This window comes from Leuciscus leuciscus (genome assembly GCF_965113295.1).
Source record: "Leuciscus leuciscus genome assembly, chromosome: 20".
NCBI classification, from domain to species: Eukaryota; Metazoa; Chordata; class Actinopteri; order Cypriniformes; family Leuciscidae; genus Leuciscus; species Leuciscus leuciscus.
In genome coordinates, this window is record NC_138744.1 from 14,651,695 (window position 1) to 14,661,645 (window position 9,951).

Below are 9,951 nucleotides of genomic sequence, written 5' to 3' on the forward strand. Positions count from 1 at the left end.
CAGTGCTGTTCCTTTAGACAAGTCTGGCTCTGATACCTTTTGGCTAAGGATGACCCATTTCCATAAAACACTATCTGTACTCAGAGAAGGCCAGAAGCACTGTCAAATGTACACGCTAACAGCAGGACATCTAGCACACGCACTTGAGGTTTTCCCTCCAATACGCACATCAGAAGACATGTCAGAGTCAAAAAGCACAGAATGATGTCAGCAGTCATCTCACTGTCTCACCTTTCACTACTGCAACATGTGCTCAATTTCATCTTCGTCTCAAAGCTTAGCCAACTGTTTAGGGGGCCTTTAGCCCCACAAAAATCGGTGAAACTTTAAAGTTATTATTAGAAATGATCCTTCCTTAGTACGTGGCGTATGGGTTATGGGTCAAATACAGTGATATAAGGGTTCTGTGATATAAGGGCCACAAACTGTTAATAATATACATCTACAGACAAAAAAAGAAAAGAAAAAAAGAAAGTTGTGTTCTGAAACTTTCATTTGAATGATTTCTGATAGGATTATGACACTATTAAAAAATATGAAAACAGAAAACAGTTCTATTAAATGGGAATAATATTTCACAGAATAACTGTTTATTACTGTTTTTTCACTGTGTTTTTGATTGAGTAAATGCAGCCTCGTGAGAATAAGAGACTTCTTTTAAAAAATATATATTTCGACCCCAAACTTTTGAACAGTAGTGTATATCCAATATAGTGTGATAACAATACATTAAAATAATAATAATAATATCTACTAAAAAGCAATATATGGTATCAATACATTGTGCTCAATGTCAAGCCAAGTCAAGAAAGATTCAAGCCTGCATCCTTTCACACTTTTTCACATCAGCACGGCGAGAAGCTGAGCCCCTAAAAGAGTGAAATCCAAGAATCACCCCCGTCTCAATGTTACATCCCCTCTTTACCTCCACTCACATTCACACAACACAGCTCTCTCTTCAACTGTGTAACCAAACCTCCATTCCAGTTTCGGTTCTCTTCAGCACACGCGTCTGTAACTCGACCAACATCCCAGTTTCTATAGTTCTGTTCAGCGCACGTCTCTTTATCACAATGTAATCTGCCTGTTTCCTTTGTGCCCCTGTTATCCGATCTAAAGCCAGCCACTTTACATCCTGAGCCATTATACCATCCGCCACTTAATATAGTTTAATGTCTCTGACTTCATTAAGGGACGGAAGCAAGTGGACAACTAACTCATTACTCCAGTCTAATTCCGAAGTTCTGCCGGCTGCTCTATTGAACCATTTCCAGATATACATGTAGCATATTTTCCAATATAAAACAAGTTTTACTACCACAATACTTGCCTATAAAACTCTGGCCATCACAAAACAACAATTTAGATCACCGTCTCTCAACTGGCACAGATCAGAAAATTGTGATATTGCATTTAGGTCCTTGCGCTTGAAGGCAAAATGATTCATTGCTAAATATGACAGGCGAAGAGAAAGAAAAAAACAGAGGAGGAGGGAAAGAGAGGGAGAGAATGATAGCAAGGGAGTTGTGAAGAGCAAAGATGAAAGGAAATCAAAGTAGAATCCCAATGCGTGGAGAAGGGGATCTCCTGTGATTAATCATCCTCCAGCCCAGTATGAGAAGAAATAATCTTGTTAATGTCAACAAAGCCGAATATACGCTCCAAATGCAGTTTCAAGATGTGGGATTTCAAGATGGCAGCATAAAGATGATGTCACGCCATCTGATAGACGGCTGAACGATAAAGAACATGCGACGTCGACCGATGGGCCACAGATCAAATCAGCCGTAATGGGCTTTAATTTCATTTCAGACCAGCGTGGAACACATGCTCAAAAGTCTGTCAACATCTCCTACAGATATTGCCCCCAATTGAATGAGAAATCACAGAGAACATAATTGTGGTGAATTTGCTAGCCGGTGGACCATGAGCTGGAGATCTGCATCTCCACCACAGCAAAAAGCCTCGGGAGCAAATGTAATTACAGCCCAGCTGCCTCTGTTAGACAAACACATGGTTGGAACTTCCAACGTTAGTACACCCAAAAATAAAAATTCTGAGATTCTTTTCTCACCCTCATTTTGTGCCAAACCTGTATGACTTTTTCTGTTTTATATTAGACACAGAACATCCTACTTACTAATACTATTCAAAATGTGCCTATTTTGGTGCCATTTCCACATATAAGCTCTTTTGCTTTACTTTTTCAAATGCTGACCTCATCTGTCTACTGCTCCACCGCTCACAGGACAGTTCCCCCTTTCCGTCTGGCAGTCTTTCTTTCTATATTCCCTGATGTTTCAGTTCCTCACCTGAAACTCAAGTGAAACAGTTCCAGTTATTAAATGTGCACACCCAGGGTTATTACAGTTAGGCTAACTAAAACTAAACCAAAAAAACATGTTTGTTATATAAACGTTGACTGAAATCAAATATAAAAAGATTTTATTTCAGCTAGTTACCAACATTTCTCATTTTCGTAACTTTAGATCGATGTACTAAAATAACTAAAACTGATATAAAAAACCTAAACTATATAGATATATCTAAAAATATATATATCTAATAAATATTAATAAAAAATGACAAAACAGAACAAAATGACAAAAACAAATTATAAATTAAGATGAAAATGGAAATGGAAAATATAAAATAAAAACAAATTCAAAATATTAAACCTATAATAGTAATAACACTAAAATGACACTGTCTTGTTTTAGGTCACATTCAACAAAAATAGAAGAAAAAAATAGAACTAGCCTATGCCAATAACAACTCTTAACATATACAGTCATGCTCAGAATTAATCATACCCCTGTTAAATATGATCAAAAATGGCTGTAAAAAATAAATCTGCATTGTTTATCCCTTTGATCTTTCATTCAAAAAAATTCCACAAATCTAACCTTTCATTGAAGTAAAAGAATTGAAAGCGGGGAGGAAATCACATTATAAAATAAATGTTTTTCTCCAAAACACGTTGGCCACAATTATTGGCTCCCCTAGAATTTTTTATGAATAAAATATCTCTGAAGTATATTAATATTTACCTTTATTTAGCACACCAGGGTGACTAGGAACATGAAATTGTCTAGCTATGACTTCTTGTTTCACAGGAGTTTAAATATGAGGAAACACAAAGGGCAAATTCCCTTAATCATCAATCACAATGAGTAAAACCAAAGAATATAGTTCTGATGTGCAGCAAAAGATTGTTGAGCATCACAAAATAGAAAGTGGCTGTAAGAAAATAGCTAAAGAATTGAAAATCCCCATTTTGACCATCAGGGCAATAATTAAGAAGTTATAATCAACTAAAGATGTTACGAATCTGCCAGGAAGAGGACGTGTGTCTATATTGTCTTAATGCACGATGAGGAGGAAAGTTTGAGTGGCCAAAGACTCTCCAAGGATCACAGATGGAGAATTGCAGATATTAGTTGAGTCTTGGGGTCAGAAAGCCTATTAAAAAAATAAATAAATTCAAACAACCCTTACACAACCACATGTTGTTTGGGAGGTTTTCAAGAAAAATGCTCCTCGCTCCTCCAAAAACAAACTCTATTCAGTTGTCAGACATGACTGGAACTTCAAACGGCACAGGGTTATATGGTCAGATGAAACTAAAAAAAAATAGCTTTTTGGCAGCAAACACGCTAGATGGGTTTGGTGCACACAAGGATAAAAAGTACCCCATGTGGACAATTGAATATACCATTGGATCTTTAATGTTGTGGGCATATTTTTCTGCTGGAGGTCCTGGACTTCTTATTCAGATACATGGCATCATGGATTCTATCAAATATCAACAGATAAAAAAAATCTAAACCTGACGCCTTCTGCTAGAAATCTTATAATGGGCCGTGGTTGGATCTTCCATCAGGACACCGATCCAAAACAAACATCAAAATCAACACAAAAATGTTAGGGAGCACAAAATGAAGCTTCTGCCATGACCGTCCCAGTTCCCTGACCTGATGAGTGGGGTGAACTGAAGAGAAGAAGCACCAACATGGATCTGGGAATCTGAAGGATCTGGAGAGATTCTGTATGGAGGAATGGTCTCTGATCTCTTGTCAGGTGTTCTCCAAACTCATCAGGCATTATAGGAGAAGACTCAGAGCAGTTATCTTGGCAAAAGGAGGTTGCAAAAAGGTATTTAATAAAAGGGTATCAATAATTGTGGGCAATGTGTTTTGGAGAAAAACATTTATTTCATAATGTGATTTCCCCCCCACTTTCAATTCTTTTACTTCAATGAAAGGTTCGATTTTTGCCAATTTTCTGAATGAAAGATCAAAAGGATAAACAATGCAGATTTATTTTTTACAGCCATTTTTTATCATATTTACCAGGGGTATGATTAATTCTGAGCACGACTAGATACACATAAACAACAACATTCTCTTTATAATAGTACTTAAGATACACTTTAAAAGCACATATGTTTGCCCACCCAAATGCACATGGAGGAAGTGTTCAGAAAACAATGAAAGCAATGCAATTCTGTATAGCGGCACAACATTTTTACTTGAGCTGAGCGAGCTTCTGCTATGCATTCAGGGATGTCAATGTATGGATTACAGGTAGGGCTGCACGATTAATCGCAATGAAACCACACGCGATTTGGCAAAGGCTGCGATTATTTTCTGCGCAGCTTGTCAGTGCGGTGTGGCTGATCGGTAGTAAACGCTGCTCCATCTGAACACCAGAGGGCGCTCTCACGCAGACACACCAAATATGCCCCGCCGCAGAAGTATAATACTTAACTTCATTCCAGGAAATCCCTACTATGGTCATCATATTATTGCTGTAGTTGAATAAACAGAGGATTGAAACGCTTTGATTGATTAAACATGACTTATAAACACACGACTGCCTTATTCTGTGTAAGAAGCCACATCATCTCACAGAATGATGCTCAACTGTCGTTATGAAGTGAGTTTGGAGTAAAAGCATGTTATTAAATGTTGTCTTTTGTTGGACAAGAGGTTCATAAATGCTTCTCATGTTTGGAAAGGTGTTTGACGCGTGTTGCTTTTTCAAATGCACATTATAAGTGACTTAAACTCACAGCGCTTTCAGATGGAGCAGCGTTTACGGAGCCGTACATCAATGACAAGCTGCGCATTCAAAATAATCGCATTCTTTGCGATTTCATAATCGCGATAAGCCAAATCGGTTTAAGTGCGATTTTGTGTAAATTGCGATTAATCGTGCAGCCCTAATTACAGGTGTCTGCGTACTAGAATTATCATAATCAGCAAACCAAATTTAAACTATCTAGACCAGTAAATTGTACTATTTCTAATAACTTAAGGGGTGGTCACACTACACATACACTACACTCCTTCAGAGCATGACGTCATATCATGACCGCTGCGGTATCCGAAGAAAGTTTGCATGCTCAAAGTCAAGTGTGACCGTGGCTTTAGACCTGTAATCTTGAAGAGCAATCTATAAACTCAACAAATAGCTTAAGGTTAGACATGAGATGAGTAAACGGTGGTGGTGCTTGCTAACTGAGAGGAAGTATCTGGAAAGGTTACGAAACATTATTTGTTTGCGCTCGTTTCTATTTGAGATGAATGTATTAAAATATGGCCTTAAAGGTCCCGCCTCGTCTACAGGCCCTCTGGAGATCCCCATTAACCCAAATGTCAATATCAGAGTGCTTCACAAGTGCTAACGGAGGGTCTTAATCTAATCCATTACCGATGACCCTGGACAACGGTCCTAGATTTTCCCTCAGAAGGTTTCACTCTCCCAAGCTCTCACGTCAGACGTTGCCCCAATGATGGTCAACAGCACTCTAACTGTTATTCAGTGCGTCATGCGACTTATAATTCAGTTCCACCCTCTCTTCGACATAGCATGTCCAGGAAAGCGAGTCGGCTGCTGGGTTACCGAGAAACAATGGCATTCCTGTGCTCTGTGATGCCAGGTGCCGGCAGGAACACGATCCCTTCCATCTGTCCGTCTGTTCTGGCAAGCGCTCGGCCAGGCCCGGGCAGCAGCTAGGGAGAGTCACAAAATGGGACTATTGTTCCAAAGCCTCTTGGAGGAACACACTAAATACCACCACCCCCCCCCCCCCCCCACACACACACACACACACACACTTCCCCAACACAAACGTCAACGAACGCACATCAGCATAAACACGCACATCAGGAATGAAGCTAAAGACAAACGCACAGTAGAGTTTCGGACGCAGAGCCGCTGCCACTGTCAGCCCAACAACATGCGCCTCACACGCATCTGCAGTTCTGCTGAAGTCTTGCTGAAGTCTTGCTGAGGGGGAAAACAGCATGCTGCGCTGCACAGCCCAGTCCCATGGAATATGATTCATTTCCTTTAAATGTAGGACCCGACAGCCTCTCCTCTCCAAGATAACTCAGCACTGAGCTACTTTCAAATCTGCCTGACCTTATTGCCAAGAACATTATATTTTTAATGACTTTTTGGATTTTCAATTCGAAGCCACGATGAAACGGAAGTAGCGACATATCTTTTCATCCATACTGTGATATAGTCTAAATCGGAGTATGATGGATTATCAAAACAGAAAAAAAAAATGTTGGCAGGGAACTTGGTTCTATTCAAGGTTGTTGATTGGATTTTAAGATGTGGCTGTTTTGGGTGATTGTGGAGGGGCGGGGTTTAAGCAGACTTAATGATTCGGTATACATCACCAAAGAGTCATTTTCACTGAAAGATTGAGATATGACATTTTAATTAAACATTACAACATCAAAAAACTGTCAAACAAATAAAAATACATGGATGAATCATTCACAATAAGATCTATAATTAATTAATCATTGTATAAATCTACTAATCTACTCATTTTTCAATGAAAAAAAAAAGATTTCTGCATCAAAACCTATTTGCAATTTAGCAAAATATGATGCGTTTATAGATTTTTCAACAGAATGAATTTTCCACTTCCTATTAAAAAAGGCCACCATTATTATAATAATTGATATTTTTCCATTAAGATGATCTCTATCCAATTAATTCTTAGAATGCCAGTGTTATTATTATCTTTTTCATTTCATTCTATTACTATTTTTGTGCAATACCATAGTATTTCTGTAATGTTAGTCTAAGTTGAGGTTTTGGACATATCAAAATAGCACAGAGTAAATTAACAAATCAAATAAAAAAGTTTTATTAAAACAACCCTGCATAGACTAGAGATGCATTACAGTCTCAACCCGACGCTTTGCATCTATCCTTTTAGGTTTAACGTATTCTCCAAGCACAGCAACCATTTGACGCCCTCAGGCAACGCTTTACCCCCTCACACACTGGGACTATCAATTCCTCCCAACTAAAAACACGCATGTACCCAGGGTCTGTCCGAAATCCACATAGCCGGTGCACTGTTTAGAGGCGAGAAGACCAGTGAAAGTAGCAGCAGATAAATAATGGATAGCTCGTTCTTTCTCCTCTGTGAAAAAACATGACAGATCAGTTCCTGCACCCTCTGCTTGTAAAGCTTCATTTCTGACTCCAGGGGCCCGCCGCCCGCCGTCTCCACGCTCTCATCTTCTAATGGTCCTACCAGTGATTACTGAGACATAAGTGCACCGTCTGTCTTGATGATCAATCATCCGCTGGATCTATAAAGACGGCCCCACCACAGAGCTCCCCAAATGTAATTAAATTTAAAAGAGTGGACGCTGCCCGACCTGCCAGCAGTTTGAGGGGCGTCGTTGGCTGTAAGCATGACTGACAACTTATTTATAGTGCTTTAGCTGCACGCAACACAATACATGATGATGACAACTTGGGGTGTTCGACAAAAGCATGCTCAATTTCACCTGTCATGTCATCAATGGACTCCTGAGAGCCACTGAGCAATAAAACAGCTCTTTTAACAGGAGAGTGCTATTCAATAATAAGCATTGCAGAATTATATCATTCAGAACAGACAAACAAGGCATCTGGGGGTCAATGTTTCCCACTACTATATACAACAGAAGTAGAATAGGAGCAACTCACTGAGGATCAGCTCAATTAATCACTTTTTAATGTCAGCCTACTTTTGACTTTTCAACTAAGCCAGCCCTCAAAAGAGCAAATGTATGTTGCATGCCAAGTCAATCTTAACCGCAAAGTTATGGCAAGCCCTTTCAAGTAATCCAATAGAGACTGGTAGCCTTTTTCATTTTTAATAGGCCTAACTTTTTTAGCTATTCATTACATACTAGATCCTACTACCTAGTGGTAGGATGGTGACCAGTATCCTTTGAATAAATCACTAGTAGACATTCATTAGGGCCTATCAGTACTTATTCCTTTGCTACTAGTCACTATCCCAAAATTTCAAGTACTCCAATGTTTCCGGTACAAAACAAAACTGAAACAAAAAATTGCCACTGAATTCTACAGGAATCTGTGATTCAGATAAGCCATTTATTTCGGTCTATAGTGTATTCCAAATGTTTAAAGCACAGAACCATGTTCAGTACTGATTTCTTCATTATTAGTGACTATTTTAATGGTAATTATTATCTATTCCAATTCCCTAATAACAATTGAATAGATATTGGTACCTATTTATTAGACATTAAGATGTAGGCTATTCCAATTGCTGTCACGTTTTAACTAGTCGTCAGATTCAGTCTATGAAGAAGCCATTTTGATTAATAATTACATTCACACAGCAAAAAAACAATTGCAAACAGTGACATAAGGAATGTTACTAACAACTGATACTAGACGTGTCTCATTTATGCATAAGTAGCCTAGTGAAACGGAAAACTATCGGTAACCAATTCACAATAAGTTAATGAACTAACAATGAAAACTTTTAAATTCAACATTTGCTAACACATTAATCCATGGGTTGTATCTTACGTTAACAAAGATTAATATTACTTGCGTTAGCAAAGATGAATAAATACTCAAAGAAATGTATTGCTCATTGATAGGTCATGCATTAATAACGATAACTAGCCTACTAGGACATTCAAGTAAAGTGTTTCCAAAATATACTATATTAGAATACTTATTAATAAATTCCAAAAAATAATATCAGTAATATAAATACACATAAGTTACTAGTAGGTTTTAATGGGGAAAATTTGTTAAAACGGCTTGCCATACATGCCTTCACTGTCCGAGTGCGATTTCTTTCAATACATTTTATAGACGCTACAAAAGTCGCATTCCTGTATTGAAACATCGCTGCTCTTGTACAGTCTCTGCTTAACACTGACACATGAAGAGACCAGAAAAACAGTCGGCAACAGAACAGCCCGAGAAAACGATTCGGGAGCCGACAATTATGCGGGATACATTTTAGATATACAAATTAAAAGATTTACCTTATCTCGTTTCGACAGCGCGCGAGACGATAACAGAGACCGTTGAGACCTTTCGCTTCGTCCCAGTGCGGATCTGAGGCTCCACGCGCTGGAAAAAAAAATTTGATCTTCAGATGGTAGTACCTCAAAAATTAATCCCAAACATGGTCGAGCGGAGATCTGGCCCGAAATACAGCGCTTTTCTCAAAATCCGCCGTCTCGTTCCGAGGGGGATGGTAACCCGTTAGTTTAGTGCGCGCAGGGCGGCCTGTTCGCTGGTAATTATGGTGTAAATTGGCCGAGGATCGAGGACACTCCGTCCGCTGGATGAGCGCTGCGCTCCGGCTGAAAGCACTGAGTGAGCGCCGCTATTCGGACTAACGGAGACGGAGCAGCTGAAGAGACCCGCCCACTCTGTCAACCCGGAAGAGAACTGTCAACGAAATGGCATTAATGACATCAGTTGCACTCAAGAATGGGAGCCATGGGTTGACAGTGGAAATATTATTAACAACCTTCTAACCTCTTGCTAAATCAGTTATAAACGTCCTTTATTGATTATTGTGTTAGAATGGGAGAGTTGTGTATAGTTTTATTGTGTCTTGGTATCCAACCAAGAAATTTTAACTGCTCA

General features: G+C 38.9%; 1 protein-coding gene across 2 annotated transcripts in view; it reads right to left on the reverse strand.

Moving 5' to 3' along the window:
• galnt1 (UDP-N-acetyl-alpha-D-galactosamine:polypeptide N-acetylgalactosaminyltransferase 1) overlaps positions 1-9,687 on the reverse strand; it is a 102,290-nt gene extending 92,603 nt beyond the window's left edge. Inside the window, exons 1-2 of one of the 2 annotated variants that reach the window (XM_082149647.1) lie at positions 9,339-9,687; positions 2,219-2,312 (exon numbers count right to left, since the gene is read on the reverse strand). The gene's annotated coding sequence lies outside the window, so the exon portion shown is untranslated. The remainder of the gene's footprint in view (positions 1-2,218; positions 2,313-9,338) is intronic. The other variant, XM_082149646.1, reaches the window with a different exon arrangement.
• Between the last annotated feature and the right edge of the window lie 264 nt (positions 9,688-9,951).